Source organism: Mesoplodon mirus (genome assembly GCF_964341445.2).
Source record: "Mesoplodon mirus genome assembly, contig: SUPER_3_unloc_2, whole genome shotgun sequence".
NCBI classification, from domain to species: Eukaryota; Metazoa; Chordata; class Mammalia; order Artiodactyla; family Ziphiidae; genus Mesoplodon; species Mesoplodon mirus.
In genome coordinates this window covers 1,317,717-1,339,422 of record NW_028295808.1, presented here as the reverse complement: position 1 = coordinate 1,339,422, position 21,706 = coordinate 1,317,717, and the positions used below count along the sequence as shown (strand labels likewise).

The 21,706-nt window shown below is 37.6% G+C and overlaps 1 pseudogene across 1 annotated transcript; it reads right to left on the bottom strand.

The window, feature by feature from the left end:
- Positions 1–1,040: 1,040 nt before the first annotated feature.
- LOC309801657 (ferritin light chain-like) lies at positions 1,041–15,325 on the bottom strand (annotated as a pseudogene). Its single transcript has 2 exons — positions 15,257–15,325; positions 1,041–1,631 (listed from the first exon to the last, which is right to left on the bottom strand). The product of its transcript is annotated as a ferritin light chain-like (transcript).
- Between the last annotated feature and the right edge of the window lie 6,381 nt (positions 15,326–21,706).

Below are 21,706 nucleotides of genomic sequence, written 5' to 3'. Positions count from 1 at the left end.
TTTTGGATATTTGACCTCTAAGCTGAGATGACTGAAAATGCCTCCTCTAGGCATCAACCTTTTTGAAAGACTTTTTCCCCCTCCCTGAGGCCTATTTGTCTCTTGGAGGCTTTGTCTACATTACTCCTCAAGAGGCAAGCATTTGTCCTTGCACTAAATGCTGACATCTCCTGATAAGAGGGAAGCTGCAAAGTAGAAGAATTGAAGGTCAGTATGTTGATATTGGTCTCAAGCACATTGATGCACATTTGTGTATTGGGGAAGGGGAGTGAAGCTTGAGAGTGGGCCAGTGGGGAGGGGTAAATATTTTGTGATGCTGTCTACCTATGGGCTTATAAGGTTTACAGCTGCATTAGGAGGACAAGCATTACCATTAGCATGAAAAGTAGGGCAGACCTCAGTTGCAAAAGCTTCTAGCCATACACATAGGGCAATACGTAAATGATACACCTTATTGCATTCACCCATTCACCCTCCCCTGTTCACGCTAATTGGAAATTTCCATCCATTTCAGAGAAGTAACACAACTATCAATCATTTTCCCTGGCACGAATCTTCCAGGAGGAAGAAAATGGAATACACCTAGCAACAGAGCTCACGCACTAGTAGTCCACGTGTCTTAGATTTAATATCTGATGACTAGCTGCATTGAAGCCAAGAGGTGGTTCACAAAGTTGCTGCACATTAGAATCACCTGGGGAACTCTGAGACCTCCCCGTGCCCAGGCTCCTCCCTAGACCTACTGAATCAAAATCTCTGGGGCTGGGACCCAGACACCAATGTTTTTCTTCCAAGCTCTTTAGGTAATTCAAACGAGCAGCAAAGCTTGAGAACCAGCCCAATAATGGGAACAAACTTATTTCACACAGATAAAGTGGGGCAATTCATATGTTAAAAGAACGTGAATATATGTATATATTTCTTTTTTTCGCTTTATTCTCTTTGTATTTCAAATAGGCTTTTTTTTCCTTCTGCAAAAAGCGTTACTGTTTCCATTTGGTCCAAGGCTTGGGAGAGGGCTCCAGGGCGGTTACAAAGCTGCCTAGTGGCTGCAGAGCGGGGCTTCAGGCAGAAGCTCTGACGCCAGAGGGTCTCCTCAGACGCGGCTGGACTTCAGAGACTCCTGTTTGGCTCGAGGGTGAGCCTTTCAAAGAGATACTCGCCCAGCACAGCCTGCGGACCAGCCAGCCTGCGGAGGTTGGTCAGGTGGTCGCCCATCTTCTGGATGAGTTTCACCTGCTCCTCCAGGAAGCGGCTCTCCAAGAAGTCACAGAGCTCGGAGTCTACACGGGCAGGACCCAGGGCGCGCAGATCCGATAGTGCCTGGTTCAGATTCTTCTCCCTAAGAATGGCGGCTTCCACAGCATCCTGGGTTTTACCCCACTCATCCTGAGAAATCTTCCGTGCATCCTGGAAGAGGGCGTGGCCGCAGCACTGGTTTTGCATTTTCAAGAGGCGCTGGGCGCCCTCACACTTCTCCTCAGCCAGTTGGCAAAAAATGTGGCCCATACTGTCCAGAGTCCCATTGTTGCTGTCGAAATAGATGCTCAGAGAGAGGTAAGTGTCCACAGATGCATGTTGAACAGGCGGTGGGCGGCGGCTTCCACCTCGGTGGAATAATTCTGACGAACCTGGGAACTCGTGGTTGATCAGTGATAAGGAGCTAAGCTCAAAAACTGGTGTTGGCCTGTCCTGGAGGCTGAGGATAGCTGAGTGTCTGATTCCAAAGGTTGCGAAAGGAAGAAAGGTTGGAGGGTGGTCGGGGGCTGGAGCAAGGAGCGTCCCTGGGTCTGTTCATTCCAAACACTGTTGAAGCAAAAGACAGATCTGCAGGACTGCCGAACGCACTGCCTCAAATAGGCTTTGATATAAATGAACAAGAAGTCCAAGCAAGGACAAAACTTACCCTTCCTCCCACCAAAATAGCTGGTGATACTAGAATCTAGATCTGGGAAGGGATTCTTCCATTATTTTCTTAACATTCCAAGCCACTAGAGCAGTGGTTCTCAAAGTATGGTCACCTTGTAACCAAGCAGTACCCTATGGGGCCTTCCTAGGACAGACCCATCCCCCATATCCTCTATTGTAGTTTCTCTCTGAAGTACTCAGATAATAGTATCTCAGGCATATTTCTTGAGTTTTCAGATGCTAAAAACCACCACCCAATGGAAGAAATGAACTCTTTGATGATCATGAGCATGTAGCCCCCAGACCTTCTGGCACCTAAGGATGGATAATGTTACCTGCCCTGTGGCCTCAACATCAGCCAGTCAGAGGATTGTGCACAAGCTGATCACATGCCCTGGGGTGTCCCTCCCTCACCTGGCCTTTAAAAATGCTTTGCTGAAATCCTTTGGAGATTTCAGGGGTTTTGGAACACAGACCACCCCTCTCCTTGCTCGATCCTGCAATAAACCTTTCTCTTCTCCAGACTCCAACCTTTAGGTTTGTTTGGCCTCACTGTGCTTCAGACACATGAACCTGCATTCGGTAACAACCTGACCAGCTTTACCAGCGTCCCCTGATAATGTGTCAGATATTCAAGTTTTAGGGCCCTATCCCAGCCCTATGGAATCAGCAACTCTAGAGGGGCTCAGTGATCTCTGTTATAACAGGCCCTCCATATGATTTTTATTCACCTTAAAGTTTGAAAATATCTGCATTGTCAGCTGGCCAAAGCGTCCACCAGCAGGTTAAGGGGAGTGACGCCTGGAAAAGATAGGGAGTAGCCAAGGCAAGTACAGCAGCATTTGCCGTGGTAGTAATGGAGAATGCCTTTTCTCCACTGGTTGGCACAGACTAGTATCTGGGAGCAGTGGCAGGGTTATTTAGGATGCTTTACAATTCATTGTAGAGTGACCGCTTTCCTGGTTTGTCAGGGACTTCCCCTGTGTGAATACTTAAAATCTCATCCTGGCAAACCCCTTAGCCCTGGATTTGAAAAACTTAGGGAATAACATGAAATTTAGGGGAAACATGATCTAGGATTTGGGCAAGTCACAAGTGCTAATTAAAGCTAAGCAAGTATGGACAACATCTAGCCTTCTTTACCCCTTTGTGGGAAGGTAAATCTGATTGTTGAAAGGACTTATTGTTAAGAAATCTTTGTAGAAACATCCCCTTCTGCTTAGTCCGCTGGTTCTCAGTTCTGGGTAGACACTGGCATCGTCTGAGGAAATTTAAAGTTATTTTATTGGTCTAGGATGACCAACAGTCAGTGTGAGGGTTTTTAAAAAGTGCTTCAGATGATTCTAATATGCAGTCAAATTTAGGTGCCACTGCTTAAGCTTTTGAACCACTGCTACATATTTTCACCTCATCTTCCTATGAGAATATCCAACTGTAGTTGAGGTTTGTTTTTTTTTTCTTTTTCTTTTTTTAACTGTCTTATTATAAGATTTACTGTCTTAAATAAGATTGAATGTACAGAAAATCCTGCTAGTCCATCTGGTATAGCTAGATACTTAGAATAATATCGTTAAGATATATACCATTTAAGTACTGTGACTGGCCTTTTAAAAATTAACATATGCATTGAATTAGTACAATCTCTTTTGAAGTTGTCATGTTGGGGAGCTATACCTGTAATCTGCTGCCATTGCTAAATATTTGGACAATTCTTATTAGGAATTGTTTTTAAACATCTTTAGGGATTAAAACCAAGAGTGCTGTATTATTTGTACTGGGACCACAAAAACCTCACAAAGTTTTCCCACTGTACCTTCTACCCCCATCTCTAACGCTTGGCAACTTCTAATCTGTTCTCCATCTCCACAGTTTTGTTATTTTAAGAATAATATGTAAACATAATCATGAATTACTTAATCTTCGGAGATTGGCTTTTAAAAATGTTTTCTTCAGCATCATTCCCTTGAAGTTCATTTTAATTTTTGCATATATTAATAATTTGTTCCTTTTCGTTGCTCCATAGTATTCTATCATAAGATTTTATCACAATTTGTTTCAACATTCATCCATTGAAAGACATTTGGGTAGTTGCCAGTTTTGGGCTATTATAAATAAAACTGCTCTGAACATTTATGTGTAAGTTTCTGTGGGAACTTAATTAAGTTTTTGTTTCTTTTGGATAAATGCTCAAGAGTACAATTACTGCGTTGTAGGGTGAATCTACTTTTAGGATTAAAAGAGACTGTCAAGCTGTTTCTCAGAGTGGCTAAACCATTTTATTTTCCCACCAGTGACGTGATATAACTTTTCTACGTACTCACCAGCATTTGATGTTGTCACTATAATTTTAGTTATTCTCTGATATCTCATTATGGTCTTAATTTGCATTTCCCTAATGCTAATGATGTTGAGCATCTTTTCATGTGCTTCTTTGCCATGTGTATATTCTCTTCCATAAAATGTCTGTTCCTGTCTTCTGCCTATTTTCTAGTTGGATTTTTTTAAGTTGTTTGGAGAGTTCTTTGTATATTATAGATACAAGTCATCTGTCTCATGTGGGATTTTCAAATATGTTTTCCCACTGTGTAATTTGAGTTTTCATCCACTTAAAAGGATCTTCTATGAAGCATTTTTAACTCATTTTGATGAGATCCAATTTATCAGTTTTTGCTTTTATTGATCATACTTTCGGTGTCAAATCTAAGAATTATTCACCTAGTTCTAGATGCCAAAGATTTTCTCCTATTTCTTTTTCTAAAAATGTCCTGCTTTTACATTTAAGATTATGATCCACTTTGATTTAATTTTTGTGTAAGGTGTGGAGGTTTAGGTTAAGGTTCATTTTTTGTTTGTTTTTGTCGAGGGATGTCCAACTGTTTCAGTACCATGTTTTGAAATGTCTACTCTTCCTTGATAGCTTTTGCACTGCTGCAAAACAGGTTAAATGTATTTATGTCAGTCTATTTCTGGGTTCTCTATTCCATTCCATTGATCTATGTATCTACCCTCCAAAATTACTGCAAAGTCTTGAAATTGGGTGGATTAATTCCTCCCATTTTAATCTTCCTTTACAAATTGTTTTAGCTATTCTTCAGCATCTTCTTACCATACAAATCTTAGAAAAAGCTTGTCTATATCCGCAAAAACCTTGAGGGCATTTTAAGAGTAATTGTGTTAAGCCTCTTAACTTGGGGAGAATTGACATCTTTATTATGTTGTGTTTTCTAATCCATGAACAAGGTATGTCTCCCTATTTGTTTGGGACTTTAAAATTTTTCTTCATCAGCATTTTGTAATTTTCAGTATAGAGGTCCTATAAATGTCTTATTGGGCTTGTATTTAAGTATTTATTTAGGTCAGTTGTAAATGGCATCACATATTTTAATTTAAGCTTCTACACATTTGTTATTAATATATAATGTGATAAAACTGTGTTGATCTTGTACTCTAAAACATTTACAAACTAATATTATTTCTCAAGCTTTTTGTGGATTCCTTGGTATTTTCTCCATTTAGATTATCATCTCCTCTTCAGACACAGACAGTTTTACCTTTCCTTAGGCAATATAATAGGACATATTACTCTTCAACATTCAGTAGGATATATTCCTTCCTATTCAACATAGTAGGAATAGTCCTTTTATCTTTTAAATGAACTTTTTAAAACTTTAACATTTAAATTTATGTGTTTATTTATTTTTGCTTATTTTCTTACTAGAACCTCCAGTAATATATTTAATAAAAGTGGTGAGAGCAGATATCCGTGCCTTGTTTCTGATCTTACAGAGAAAGCATTCAGTCTTTCACAGTTAAATATAATCTCGGTATAGGTTGTTTGTAGATCATCTTTATGAGTTTCAGTATGTTCCTTTTCTATTCCTAGTTTGCTTGGAGTTCTTTTTTCTTCTTTTTTTACAATCATGAATGGGATTGGATTTTGTCAAGTGCTTTCTCTGCCTTATTGGATAGGATCACATGACTTTTCCCTTTAATCTATTGGATATGGTGGATAACATTGTTTGATTTTCAAATATTTAACCAACTTCGCATAATTAGAATAAATGCCACTTGGTCATGGTATATTATTCTTTTTATATATTTCTGGATTTAATTTGCTAATATTTGGCAGAGGATTTTTACAGCCAATTTCATAAAAAATATTGGTCTGTAGTTTTCTTCTTTCTATACTATCCCTGTCCGGTTTTGGTATCAAGGTAATACTGGCTTCATAAATTTAATTAGGAACTGCTCCTTCTACTTCTATTTCTTATCAAATCATGTAAAATTGGTGTTAATTCTTTATGTCTTGGGTAAAAGTGAAACATCTAAGCCTGAATATTCCTTTTGGGAGTTTTTAAATGAAAAATCAGTGTTTCTAATGGTTACAGGAAAATTGAGATTATCTATTTCATCTTGGCTGATCTTTGGTAGTTTTGAGTGTAGAAGCATTGGCCCATTTCATCTACATTTTTGAATTTATAATGTAGACTTGTTCATAACAACTTGTCCCTCATTAACCTGCAGGATATGTCATGGTATCCCTGGTTGCATTTCTGATATCTGTGATTTGTGCCATCCATCTTTTTATCTTTATCAGTCTTGCTAGATCTTTATTGATTAGATTGTTTATTTCCAAGAACCAGCCTTTTGTTTCATTGATTTTTCCCCCCTATTTTCCTGTTTTCAGTTTCATGGATTTCTATTTCATCTTTATTATTTCCTTCTTTCTGCTTGTTTAGTGTTTTTTCCTCTTCCTTTTTTACTGTTGTAATATAGAAAATTAGATTATTGCTTTGAAATACTTTCTTTCCCAATTTAGTGCTATAAACTTCCCTTTCAGCATTGCTTTCACTTCATTCTGCAAACTTTGATCTGTTATATCTCCATTTTCTTTTATTCTATGCATTAAAAAATATTTCCTTGCTGCTGTCTTTTTTACCCATGAGTTATTTGGAATTGTGATGTTTAGTTTTCACATGATTGAAGATTTTCCTGTTGTCTTTCTGTTATTGATTTCTAGTCTGATTCCATTATGGCTAGAGAACATACTCTATGATTTTAATTCTTTTAAATCTGCTAATTTTTTTATGAATATATAAATGAAAGAAATAAGAAAACCTCTGAGTCTTAGCATCCAACACTTAGGCACATTACGATTTAAATCTGCTAAGGTTCTTTTTATTGCCCAGTATATAGTATATGAGTGAATATTCCATGGACACTTGAATATGTATTCTGCTGTTACTGAGTGTGTTCTTTAAATGTCAGTTATATCCTATTGATTGATGATGTTTTCATTTCTTCCATATTCTTGCTGATTTTTCTCTCTGGTAGTTCTATAAATTGCTGTGCTGAAGTCTCAAATAATAATTGTGGATTTAAAATTTTCTCCTTTTACTACTTTTTCACTGTTTGCTTCATGTATTTTGAAGTTCTGTTGTTTGGTGCACACACATTTAGTATCAATAGGTCATCTAGGTGGATTATTCCTGTTATCTTTATGTAATGACCCTGTTTGCCCCTAATAATTTCCTTTGCTCTTAAGTCTACTTTATCTGATATTAATATAGCCATTCCTACTTTTTCTGATTAACGTTCACATGATATATCATTATCTTCCTTTTACTTTGAACTCCCTATATCATGATGTTTAAAGTAAACTTCTTATAGACAGTATATAGTTGGATCATGCTTGTGAATTTTTAATCTACTCTTCCAATCTCTGTCTTTGACTTGGTTATTTAGATCATTTACAGTTAAGGTAATTATTGCTATGTTAAAGATTAGGTCTACCATTTTATTTTTTGTTTTGTCTTTTACCTTAGTTTCTCAATCCTGTGTTTCTCTTATTTTGCCTGGTGGGTTACTTAAACATTTTTTAATAAGTCCATTTTAATTTAATTTATTTATAATCATTTGTGTATACTGTTTGTATAGTTTTCTTAGTGGTTGCTTTTGGCATCACAGTATACATATGTAACTTACCATAGCCTACTGGAATCAGTGTTTTATTACTTCAAGTGAAGTTCCAAAATTTTACTTCCATTTAGTCTCAATATTCCCCAGTTTTAAAGTATGATTTTCTGTAGTATTTCCTTTCTCTACATTGAGAACCACATCAGATGGTGTCATAATATTTGCTTTGACCATCGGATAGTATTTAAGAAACTCATGAGGCTAATGATAGTCTCTTATATATACCCCATTTGTTTTCACCCATTCCATTGTTCCCCTTTTCTTTCTGAAGTTCCCAGTCTTCTGTTATTGTTTTTTTTTTTATGTTTTCATAACATTAGGTGATATCTGGGCTTTCCAGTGCCATTGGATATGAGTTTCAGGAAACACTGAGTCTGGCTCACTTAATGCTGCTGAGTTGGAGGGTTTGTATATGTTGGGTCTGTTGGTGCAGCAGGTGCTAGCAGATTAGACTAATGTTGATGGGACTAGTGCCACAGGAGGATGGGTTCCCATTCAGGCTATGCTGCTGCTACAGTAGATCGAGTCCCCCTCTACCCCAAGTGTGGGGCAGTGACCTGCTGCTGTCACTGCTTTGTATTAGGCTGCGTTTGCCTCAGGTGTGTGGTGGGATCCCTTGGAAGCTGCTGCTGCTGTCAATCACAAGGTTAAATTCATTTCAGAAATACTTAAGTATAAATATATAGCCTGGCTCCTATAGGACCCCTGTAATAGTTTTTTATTGCTTTCATACAAATGAACACAAATATAGTGACTCAAAACAATGTCAATTGATTACCTTACAAGTCTGACATTGGTCTCAATTGAGTAAAGTAAAAGTGTTGGCAGGATCGACAGATGAATGGATAAAGATGTGGCACATATATACAATGGAATATTACTTAGCCATAAAAAGAAATGAAATTGAGTTATTTGTAGTGAGGTGGATTGACCTAGAGACTGTCATACAGAGTGAAGTAAGTCAGAAAGAGAAAAACAAATACCGTATGCTAACACAGATATATGGAATCTGAAAAAAAAGAAAAAATGGTTATGAAGAACCTAGGGGGCAGGGCAGGAATAAAGATGCAGCCATAGAGAGTGGACTTGTGGACACAGGGAGGGGGAAGGGTAATCTGGGATGAAGTGAGAGAGTGGCATGGACATATATACACTACCAAATGTAAAATAGATAGCTAGTGGGAAGCAGCCGCAAAGCACAGGGAGATCAGCTCTGTGCTTTGTGTCCACATACAGGGTTGCGATCGGGAATGGAGGGTGGTAGGGAGATGCAAGAGGGAGGAGATATGGGGATATATGTATACGTATAGCTGATTCACTTTGTTATGAAGCAGAAACTAACACACCATTGTAAATCAGTTATACTCCAATATAGATGGTTAAAAAAGAAAAAAAAAGTGTTGGCAGAGCTACATTCTTTTCTGGAGGCTCTTAGGGGTGTTTCTGTTCCCTGGACTTTATCCGCTTCCAGCGGTCACTTGTAGTCCTTGACTCAGAGTCCCCTTTCTCCACCTACAAAACCCAAAATGTTGAATCTCTCTGATTCTGCTTCTATTAGGACATGTCTCTCTTTCTCTTTCTACAGTTGGGAATTGTTTTCTACTTTTAAGGACTCATGCAATTAGATTTGTTCCATGAGGTAATCCAGGATAATCTTTCTATCTCTATAACTTCAGTCATATCTGCAAAGTCCTCTTCACCATGTAAGGTAACATATTAATAGGTTCTAGGGATTAGGGTGAGGGCATTTTTAGGAGCCATTATGCTCCCTACCACACCCTTAACAAGTGACCTTGAGAAAATTACTGAGATTTTTAAAGCCTTACTTTCCTCAAACATAAAATGGAAAGAAAGCTAACTAGTTAACATCATGAATGTGAAACAGTATATATGAAATCAACTAATTCAAAAAATAAGATTTCTTCTTTTTCTTTATGATTTACATGATTCTCAGAGTTCAGTTACTTGAAGATTTACTTTTTTTTAAACAGAACTAAGGAATTTCAGGGTTCAGGTGCTGTAAGATTGTCTGAATTATCTGAGTAACAATTAGCTAAGCACAGGTGTAAAGCATTTGATTTACTCCCTGGTTTTCTTTATCTTCTCATCCCAGTAAATGCATATCCCTTTTCTAGCTCCAGCCAGTAGAGTCAGAGCTTGTTTTGCTGTTTAACTAAAGTTGAATTTAAATTCTCTGTACATCTCCAGATTCTCAGCCCTGGTTGCATATTATAATCACCTGGGGAGATTTCAAGAACTACTGATGCCAAATTTCTACCTATCATGGATATTTGAGGAGGGACCTGGAATGAAATGCTCTAGCTTATGGTTTTTGGAACCAAATCATAGTCTACACTGAGCCAAATTATTTGCGAGATCACCTCTAAAAAGGAATTTATCTGTGGTAACTAATGCTCTTCCTTTGTCAGTATGCTTGATTTGTCCCTCTTTGGGGGAAAAAAAGAGGGGGAAAAAAACCCCAGCAGTTGTGCTCCCTGAATTATAACCTGATGCTGTGGAATTAGTGTTGGCTTAGAGTGCACATCTTCGGATACCCATTCTCTCTCCTGCTTCCTTGCATGAACTTATATCCTTGGGCAGTGTTTCATCCACCACTCTCTTTTGCTTCTAATCTTAGCAAGTAAAGTCTCCCCTTAATGAAATAGCATTTCATGAGGCTTACTGGGAGCATAGGTCTGTTCCAGGCCTATCCTATGTTAGCTAAAGCAGATATAAGTGATGTATTTTTGGCATTCATCCTTGTGGGTTGGAAAGAGAAGACAGAATTTTATCCTTTAGGTGTCATCTGACTGGACAAATGGGCTCTTTCCCTCTGCTGCCTACCATGTAAAAACCTGAGGGTGTTACCTCTAGAAGGTATCTTCTAGTTATCAAAATAGTTCAGATAAGTCAAATTTCTCAGTAAAAGATCACAAAACTATGTCTTAGGTGGTTAATTTTCTATGTCAATTTGTCTGGGCCACCATGCCCGGTTATTTGGTCAGATATTATTCTGGATATTTCTGTGATGGTGTTTTCGTGTTTTTTACAATTTTTATTTATTTATTTATTGATTGATTGATATTTTTGGCTGTGTTGGGTCTTCGTTGTCACACGTGGGCTTTTTCTACTTGCAGCAAGCGAGGGCTACTCTTTGTTGTGGTGTGCAGGCTTCTCATTGCGGTGGCTTCTCTTGTTGCAGAGCATGGGCTCTAGGCGCACGGGCTCAGTAGCTGTGGTGCACGGGCTTATTTGCTCCACGGCACATGCGATCTTCCCAGACCGGGGCTCAAACCTGTGTCCCCTGCATTTGCAGGCAGATTCTTAAGCACTGTGCCACCAGGGTAGTCTCTGTGATGGTGTTTTTGGATGAAATTCATATTTAAATTGGTGTTGGACTTTGAGTACAGCAGATTATCCTCCATAGTATGGGTGCACCTCATCCAATCAGTTGAAGCTCTTAATAAAACAAAGACTGACCTCCCTGTCGCAAAAAGGAATTCTGCCAGAAGACTTACAGAAATTGAACTGCAACTCTTCCTAGAGTCTCTAGACAGCCTAACCTGCAGATTTTGAATTGACCAAGCCTCTATTATTGTGTGAACCAATTGTTTAAAATCTCTCTCTCTCTTTCTCTATCTTTATATAGATATGGATATAGATCTAGGTATCAATATTGATATCTAGATCTAGATCTATCAATATATATGGGCACATTGTATACACATGCTGTTGGTTCTGTTTTTCTGGAGAAGCTTGACTAATATAGTGGCCCATATAAATAAAAGGATGAACCCAAGTTCACCCAGGTAGAAAGTAGTACAATGAGAACTGGAACTTAAGGCCTCATGACTCATTCAGCTGTGAACACTGACCCAGAACTGGGGTCCACAAACTCTGGCCCACTGATCAGATCTCGCTTGACTCCTGGTTTTGTACATAACATTTTGCTTGAACACAGCCACACCCATTCATTAACATATGGTGCATGGCTGTTTCTGTGCTACAGCAGCAGATAGGCAGTTGCAACGGAGAGGTATGGTACACAAAATCCAAAATATTTACTATCTGACCCTTTACAGAAAAGATCTGCTGACCCTTGCTCTAGGATGCCATCTGATTTCTGATAACACAGAGGAGAATAATTCATGCACATTGGGGTTGATTGTTAATCTCCTGTCCTCCTTAGGTCAAAGATCTCTTAAATGCTCACCCTTGCAATAGCCAGCTTGGGGAACATTGTCTGAGGATGCAGAAATATTTCTTGCCAGGTCTTTCCAATCCACACTGCTCCCTGACTATGGTTCTTAAAACCTATTTTTTAAAAAATATTTTATTGGAATATAGTTGATTTACAGTGTTGTGTTAATTTCACGTGTACAGCAAAGTGAATCCGTTATACATATACATATATCCACTTTTATTTTTTTAGAGTGATTTCCAAATAGCCCATTACAGAGTATTGAGTGGAGTTCCCTGTGCTAATAAGAAGAACAGGTTCTTATTAGTTACCTATTTTATGTATAGCAGTGTGTATATTTCAGCCCCAATCTCCCAATTTAGCCTCCCCACCACAATACCCTGGTAACCCTAAGTTTGTTTTCTACATCCCTGCCTCTACTTCTAAAACCTGTCTATTTTAACCAACTACCACTCATTGCTTACTGTCTCTGGCTTCATGTACTTCATAATAAATCTACCTCTTGTTCAATCCTGGATGACATGTTCCAAGGACTGAGATAATATCTTCTTCTACATAACTTGTCCTTGATATTGTCTAACTTGGGGTCTTTATCTATGTCCCAAAGAAGACAGTCACACTCTGTCTTCTAGTACTACTAATAATACCACATTTTATGGCATGAATTTGACCAAATGCACTGAACTATCCCTTTAGAAACTGTATGCAACCTGTCACTGGGTTTTAGCACCGGGATAGAGCTCAAATTAGTGTTCATATTTAAACAAATCTACTTGACCAGAAACTTTTTGTCTCACCATTTATTTTATTACACAAGTAACTTCTCTCTTTGCATCTATGATGTAAATATTTCTAATTTCCTAAATTATCTGAAAAATTATTTAGAGCTTCCATTTCAGTAGGCATTGGAATTGCTGTGTTATGACTATTTCATTATTTTATTTCCAAATGTTAAATTAGGCTTCAAGCTTTGGCCAAGAGTAGACAGGAAAGGGTTTTAAAAGAAATGAAGAATGGGAAAGACTTCTGATGCAACGGAGACTTAATAAAGATTTGCTTTTGAATCAAGAATTTATAATAAAGGTTTGATTTTGAATCAATAAGTTAGGTCATTGCAAAATAGCTCCCTGGTAAAATTCCATTCTTTTGTAATCATTAAGTACAGAAATTAACCATCAAAATATGCAGTGATCTTTTTCATTTTATAAAAACAAACCTATATCTAGATGAGAGGAGAATTCATTTCATAACTCAGGCTCTGGACTTACGACTCCAAGTCCTGTTTTCTTTCAACCATGCCTACTAAGTTTTTGTCTAACTTCTTGAGCATGAGGTAATGGCTTCAGCTTTCATCTCCTTACTCAGTATATAGCTTGGTGACTAAGAGTAAGGGATCTAAACCTTGAGAACTTGGGTTCAAATCTTGACTCTAAAATTTACTTGTTGAGTACTCTTGAGCATGTTATCTGTTTCTGCCTCAGTTTTCTCATCTATAATATAGAGATAACATTACTTCACTCAGCGAGTTGCTATGAGGGTTAAAAGAGAAAATTCATACAATGCAAGAATTTATCAGTTCTTGGAATACAATAAATACTGAAAAGAAATGTTAGCCATTATCAAGGGCCCCTCATTTTATGGATAATATAGATTAGTTTATATAGGTCTAATATTTACATATACATAAATATTTTGTACCTATATTTGTGTATACGTTCTTCTTAGAAATTGAGCAGTCAACATTCACATCTAAAAGTATGTGCTCCAGGGAGATCAGCTCGGTGCTTTGTGACCGCCTGGAGGGGTGGGATAGGGAGGGAGGGAGGGAGACGCAAAAGGGAGGGGATATGGGAACATATGTATATGTATAACTGATTAAATTTGTTTTAAAGCAAAAAATAAATAAATAAATAAAAGTATGTGCTCTGTGAAATGTAGATCTCCTGTGTACAGACACAGTGCTGTAGTTATCTATTGCTACATAATAAAGAAGTCCAAACTTAGTGGTGAAATAAACAAAAATTGTAATATGTGCCCAGATTCTGTGGGTCAGCAATTCATACAGTACACAGAGGAGATGGCTTGTCTCTACTCTGTGACTGATGTCTGAAACCTCAGCTCATGAGGATTCAAATGGCTGGGGCTGCAATCATCTAGATAATTTTAATTCACATGTCTGGCCCTTGAGATGGGATGACTTGAAGATTGGGCCCAACAAGGACTGTTGCCTGGAGTGCCTATAGATGTCTGCCCATGTGGCTTGGACTTCTCATAACATGGTAGTTAGGATTCAAGATAGAGTATCCCAAGAATGAGTGTTCAGGGTTGAAGCATTCCAGGAGAATCATGCAAAAGCTGCATGACCTTTTATGACCTAGTCTTAGATGTTACATAGCATCACTTTATACTATTGCAGGCGTTGGAGACCTTTTTCCATAAAGTGTCAGACGGTCAATATTTTAGGCTTTACATGCCATACAGTCTCTTTTGAAACTACTTAGCTCCGCTGCTGTGATGTGAAAACAGACACAAACAATACATATACTAAGGAACATAGCTGTGTTCCAATCAAGCTTCATTTATAAAAGCCGGTAGAGGCCTAGATTTGGCCCACCAGCCATAATTTACTGACCCCTGCTCTATTGTTTGAGGCCACGGAAAGCCTGCCCAAATTCAAGGGGAAATGCCCACATCTGGATGTGAAGAATGGCAACGAATCTGAGACCCTGTATGAAAACCACTACATATGGGATACTTAGAAGAAGATCTGTCTGCATACCTTGTTTCTCCCATGTATAGTGGATATGAGGTATTGGCACATGTTACATCTCTGTAAGCCTGGGTCAAGGTCAAAGTTGAAATCTGAACTCAATGACCTTGATTTCTGGAAGAATTGGTAACTCTACTTATGATATCCTTACACTCCTTACCCATATAAATACACCACAAAAGATAGATTTCAAGTAAACAGTTGCTTTATGGCAGATTTTTATTATGTCTCCATTGACTGAATTATTCCATTTTGGTTAGAAACATGAGTTTTGTTTCTTTCCTAAAGAGATCTGCAACTTTTCAGATGCGGCATTTCATTCTAATGAGAGGATGATGTAGGTTTTTCTAAACGGAAAAAGCAGGGCAGGCTGAGTTCACTCAGATCATACCAATGCTTACAGGAATAACCGAAACTGGAACACAGGCTTCCAGGTTTTCCCGTCCTGTGCTCTTTCCGGTAGGTGCCATTGTCTGCTGGGCCTGGCAGTAATAAGTTTTGACCTTTACCTCTCTACACTCTTGTGAAGTGGTTTTGGGCTTTGTTAGCTTTCTTATGAGTTTGTACTAAATTGTGTCCATAAAGTAGGCTGAATTCCTCAGGGAAGGATGATAGCTGTTACTGTGTTATTACTGCAAATGTTGTGTTGGTTACTTTTTTTTCTTTTCTTTTGTCCAGTTGTATCCTGAACTTAAAAGTTATATTATCTGAAATGAACGATGTGCCTCTGGTGGAAAACACTAATTTAAGGGATGAAAATTCCTGATGATTGCTTCAGTCAACCCTTAATACACACTGAGCTTCATTAGTAAATAGACAACTCTCAGACCTTTCCCTTGGAAGAGGTCGCATAATCAGGCTTTGTGTTGATTTTGCATTCTGTTCGTTAGAGACAGAACAAAGTAGAATAATTGGCTGGTACAGGGAAAGCAGAAAGAACTTTCTTCTATTTTGGTGATGCATCCCATAATAAGGGTTGAAAATGAGACTGGAGGTAAAAACGTGAAACTCAGAAGAGCAAAGGAGAGAGGATATTGTTTCTTTGAAAATATTCTTTCAGTGTTGGCCCAGATGAAATATGAAGCTGAGGAAATTTTTTTTAAGTGATGATTTTTGTGTTAACAATGTGAGTGTGGAATTAGTAAGAATCAGAAAGCAAGCATCCTTTTCCACCAAGGACTTGGGAGCAAGTGAAACCATAAATACTCCCGGTTCTTGGAAACCCTTTTGGAGCAGTAATCAGAGAAGGGTAAAGGCAAAGCCTCAGAGCAGAGGTGTTCAGAGCAAAGGGATAGGAGGAGAACAAAAGGAGAGTGGATATTTTTAGAGCTGTCATTTTGAAATGTACCTGCTTCTGATTCAGTGCTGCTTTGCTACTGTGTTGATCCCGTGGAAATCCTCAAAGCAGGAGCAGCCCTATTTTAAAATAATAAGGTTAGAGCAAGTGACTTGAATCCAGGTCTCTTAACTCAAGAGCACAGAGGAGAGTGTGAGGAAAGAGTGAGGCCACAAGGAATTGTTCACTGGGTACATTTTCCCCAAACCTCACTAACTGGGAGAAACTGACCACTGGATTATGTGGCTTGAAGGAAAGCAAAAATGTTGAAAGCAAAGAGTGTGGAGCTTGTTTAGAAAGCAAGCTCTATCATTTGGTCACCTGCTGATGATAATAGCATCGGCTGAGTCCTGACCATTTACAATGAAGGCACTTCTGTAGGTCATAAGTTCCAGGAGGGCCAGAACTGAGTATGTCTGTTTCAGCATTTAGCATGGTTTAGCATCTTAGAGCCCGGTACATTATTGGCATATAGTAGACTTAAAAATGAATATTTGTGGATTGTCTGAATGAGTGGATGGATGTGTGTGATTCATATCCTATTTGCAGGTCCTATGCCCTACAGTGGATTTTCTGTGTCAGATTGTGAAAGTATTTATGACGGGGATTGGCATTGTTCCCTATTTTATGGATAAACATTACACATGAAAGGACTTTACATTGACATCCCAAAAACCTCATAGGAATTACTTAACAAAAAAATAAACTTGGATTCTGTATAATTTCTAATTTATAAGCTGGCCAGGACACTGGTATTTCTGCCAGTCCTCTGGTAGTTCGGATGATGTCCCCATGATGACCCAGGCATAATCAGAATGGCTTTAGGATTTGGGAGCCAAAATGTTCCTCAGTATTTACTGCTTTGCTAGTCCATTTAAGAAAATGGACTATGGATAAAATAGCTTCAGACACAATATGGCATTTTATGATTTAGCATGAACTTTGAGAAATATAGAGGTTATCTGAAGCCTGCAGTGGTAAAGTTCCCTCTGCTATCGAAGTTATTGTCCTTAAACAAAGATTCTACATCAGTATTTATATATAGATAGATAGATATATTTTATGATATTCAGGTTAATTTCCTATTCTCTCTAAGGAAGTAATTGGTTGGTTGGTATGAGAGATAGTGTGGCTTCCAAAAGTGAAAAGTATTATTTTGTTGTAATTTCTGGCTACCTAAGGATGGGAGAGGCTCAGGACACTGCAGTCAGTATATTATGTGGAGCAGGTTATATTGTGGTTTATTTATGACCTTTTACATGTTTATTTTCTATTCAAGTTTGTGTGCTCCTTTTTGAGTTATGGTAGATAAGTGTTCTGTAACTTTGGAATACTTGGAGTTATATATATATATATATATATATATATATATATATATGGCATATATACATATATATATATATATATATATATATATATATATATATATTTTATCATAGTAGTTAAAGCCGTGGACAGTGTACTAGTCTACCTAGGTTCAAATTCTGGCTTTACCCTATGACTTCCCTGTGGCTTCCTCTGCTCACCTATTTAAAAGGAGTATAATAAGACTGCTGTGGTGAGTTATATACTAAGTGCTATTTAAGCATTTGCTATAATGATTATGTATACTCGAAGGCAAGGAACTCACCCGTTGATTGTCTCTGTATTCCTAGTCCTTAAGAATTCCTAGTGCTTTCCTAGTGCATTGTCTTAGGATAGAGATAGCTCAGTATAGTTCTTCTCACTATAAAGTACTGTTACGTTGAAAGTCTTTGCTTGTGTACTAATAATCTATGACATATCTGCTGAGGACAAGGAAAGGAATAGTTTTAAAACTGCAATGGATAACAAAAGATTGTATGATGTAATGCCTTTATTATGTAATTATAAAACTAACAAATGATCATGGTAGAAAATTTGAAAAACTCCTACACAAAATAGAGATCAATAAAATTTGGAGTAGCGTTCAGAGTGTAGAGTTGTCCATGAATATTAGTGCTTTCACATTTTCCAGGACTTTAAGTAGACTCTGATTCTTAAGAGGCTATTCATGATATTTTATTTTAATGATGTTTTCATCATGAAGACACATACACACACACACAGAAATCTGTTTTAAAAAAAAGAAAGACATGTAAATCACTGATGTTTCAGATAGCCACATGAAATAAAGTGAGAAAGGTCAACAAGCTGAAAGAATGTGGAGTAGCATCTCCTTAATTGCTTACATAATTCTGATAATTACCTCTCTGTGGATAATGTAATTAATGGGGAATCTAAGTCAAGAAAAATGTATGAACTTCAAGCCAAGTATTTCTTTCCACAAAAGTTTAATTTCCACGGCCGTGCTTCCTTATTACCTGACAGGGTAAGTGTATTGCATGGCAAAGGATCTTCCCGAAGGAGGGTGCTTCCCACACTGATCGTCATAAATGACTTCGGAATTACTGTTGCTATATTACCAAAATCTTAAACTAGGGTATTTTTGACAAATGCGGTCCTTAGTTAATTTTTAGAGCTACAAACTGTCAGATGGCTCTGCAATAACAATTGTCTGGCTGTTCTTCAGGGTGATCACAATATGGTAATGACCTTGAGGTACCACTAAAAAGCAGGAAGGTGTGAGTCTTCCTTTGGTTCCAGAGTGAAATGCGAGTTGGAGTTGGAGTTGGAAAAGAGGCCGACAACCAAGTGATAGAGAAGGAAATGTGAGGTCATTAATGAAAACCAGGTTTAAGTTAAGGTGAAGAGGCATGAGGAAATGGTCAGCTGTTACAGTATTACAAAGATCATGAAGAAGCATATCCATGAATGTGGTTTGTATTGCAATCTGCTGAAAAAGAGACAAATATCCTGGCCTGGCCTTCATGGAGATTATTTTTATTGATTCTGATAATAGATTATTGTTGAAAAGGGCCTCCTATAAATTATAACCATGCAAAGGCAGCAAGATAACTTGTTTTTTCTTTATGCATGTGTTTCTCATTCCTACTCACTTCTCTCTTAGGGGAAGAGAAAATCACAAAAAACAAAAATGTCAAATCTCAGCTATTCATTTTCAAACTAATTTTTTTTCCAAATTCCAAAGGAGGCAATAGGTTAACTGTTAAGATTTGTAAGGCTCAAAAAACTAGATTTTTACAAAGTGTAGCCAAATTTTGTTTCATAAATAGTAGCTTTGGAAAGAATATGTGATGATGCAAAATTGGAAAAAGCTGGTTTTTCTTCCGTAAATGACTTCACCGTGTGGGAGAAGAGGCAGAGAAGAAATCAAAGTAATTAAACATGGGGTGAGTTTTTCTGATAGGGGACTCTAGTGCTTTAAAATAGACTAGATAATCCTCGAGATAATCTGAGGGTAGAACAGACCAGTGCCTCATTTCCAATCTGGTACCCTGAAAGAAAACAGTGTATTTCCTTTGAGGTCTTGAGAGGTTTTTCTTCTTCTTTGTTTTGTTTTTGGTTCATTTTGTAATCAACTTTATTAAGGTATCATTTACACACAATAAAATGCAGACATTTTTAGTCAACGGTTCAATGACTTTTAATTAATGTACACATTTGTATAACAACCACCCCCATTAAGATCGATAACAATTCTAAAACCCTAGAAAGTTTACTCCTAGGCTTTTGCAAAAGTATCCCCATCTCCCACCCCAAGGCAACCACAGATCTGATTTCTATCTTTAGAGATGAATTTTGCCCAGTTTAGAATTTCATGTAAGTTGAATAATACAGTAGGTGCCCTTTTGATCTGGCTTCACTTGCTCAGCATATGGTTTTTGAGATTCATTCATGTTGGGATGTTTTAAACCAGGACTTTAGCCTGGGTGGCTGATGTTGTCTGAAGGCACCTTATAGGTACATCTGAGTCTCTGGCATTGTCACTGTCTGTTCTTGGCTCAGTATTTTCAACTTTACTAAGAAGCACAAGGTTGAAGTAAGGAAGATCATTGTCAGTATAATGGAGGTGAAGTGGGGTCTGTTATATAATATTCTCAGCATAAATTGACCTGCTTGGAATCATTGTGTTGATAATCGACAAGGATACTCTTCCTCCAAAAACCTTGATACTATAAAACTTCTAAAGGACGCTGTCCTAGGACTCTTTTAGTTTTCATTTTTTGGGGAACATTTCTGGAAAATTGAAATGCTCACAACCTGAAAGAAGCAATTATTCACCTGAAGGCTAACTCTGCTAAAGTTGAGTTGTCCGACCTTTACATGCTGATAGAACCCAAATAGCCTTGCAAAACAATGCTCTTATTGGATATAAGCATATAGATTGTTTAAGATGGACGTGTATATGCAGTAAAGTGAAAAAACAAAGAATCTTTGAGTTTTCCTTGCTGGTTTTTTTTTTTTTTCACTTACGCTTCTATATCATACGCTAATAGTTTAGGGTAACCTCAGGTTAGTTTTAGGTCCACTCTTTACGTAAATGTTGATGTACTCCATACGCAACTTTTTTCTACCTTCCTTCTTTTCTTCCATCTTTCCTTTCTAACTTCTTATAATCCATTATACTTAATCCTGCATTTGTTGAGGTGGCAATTACTGTAGGAAAATTGAAAGCAGTGTGAAATTTTGCTGTTCAGAATGCATGTTGACCAAATTCTATATTGAGAAAAGGTCTGAATTTACCCACAGTAACCGTTTCTCAGCCTCTCTGAATAAAGGCCATAGAAACTGGGCTCTATATAATATCCTGACAGGTATGTAGAATTCATAGCAATTGCCCTCAAAGAGCTTACCTAGCGTAGATGCATATGAATGCATTTAATGATTGCTTTATTGGCAGCAATGCCAACACACACAGTCTATTTTGTTTTATATGATTATCATTACCTGCTGTTTACCACTGTATACATTGCTAATGGTGTGGTTTCTATGGCTTGTGAATTTCACGGCCCAATATTTTGTAATTTATTGCACACTTCAGTGTAGAAGATGGAGACTCCATAAATTTCCGTGTGCTCTTTGGCCCTTTGGAATGCATTACACTGAGATCAGGCAAAGTAATAAATTTATTTCAAATGTGCGTGATAGCTAAACATCAATTAGGACTTGATGGGAAATATTTCTTCTTCCAGCAACATAACAGTTTTTAAAAACTAAGCCATTGAATGTGGAGTTCCTGAACATGGGACTCAGTTCACTGGGATCCCTCCTTAGAAAAATAAAGGGAAACTTGAATTGGATATGTGTGGCTTATTCAAGTAGTAACTAATCAGCTACATCTTTGTTAACTTAATTTGTCACAATGGTTTGGTATTTTATTAACTCCCTTCCCCTTCTTCCCCTGACTCTCACGAGAATGGATCATGAGTATCTTAAAACATACTAAGTCATCTTCCATCCCTGTTAATCTAACTACAAAAACACACTTTCCTTATCCAATGTAACATACTGTCTTTTAGAGTAGCTGTGGTTTTAATTCTCTACAAAATTAAAACCAGCAAAGAGAAACATTTTCAAGGAGCCACCACATTGTAGAGCTTTAGAAAGAAGACTTTAGAATTAAGGGCAACTA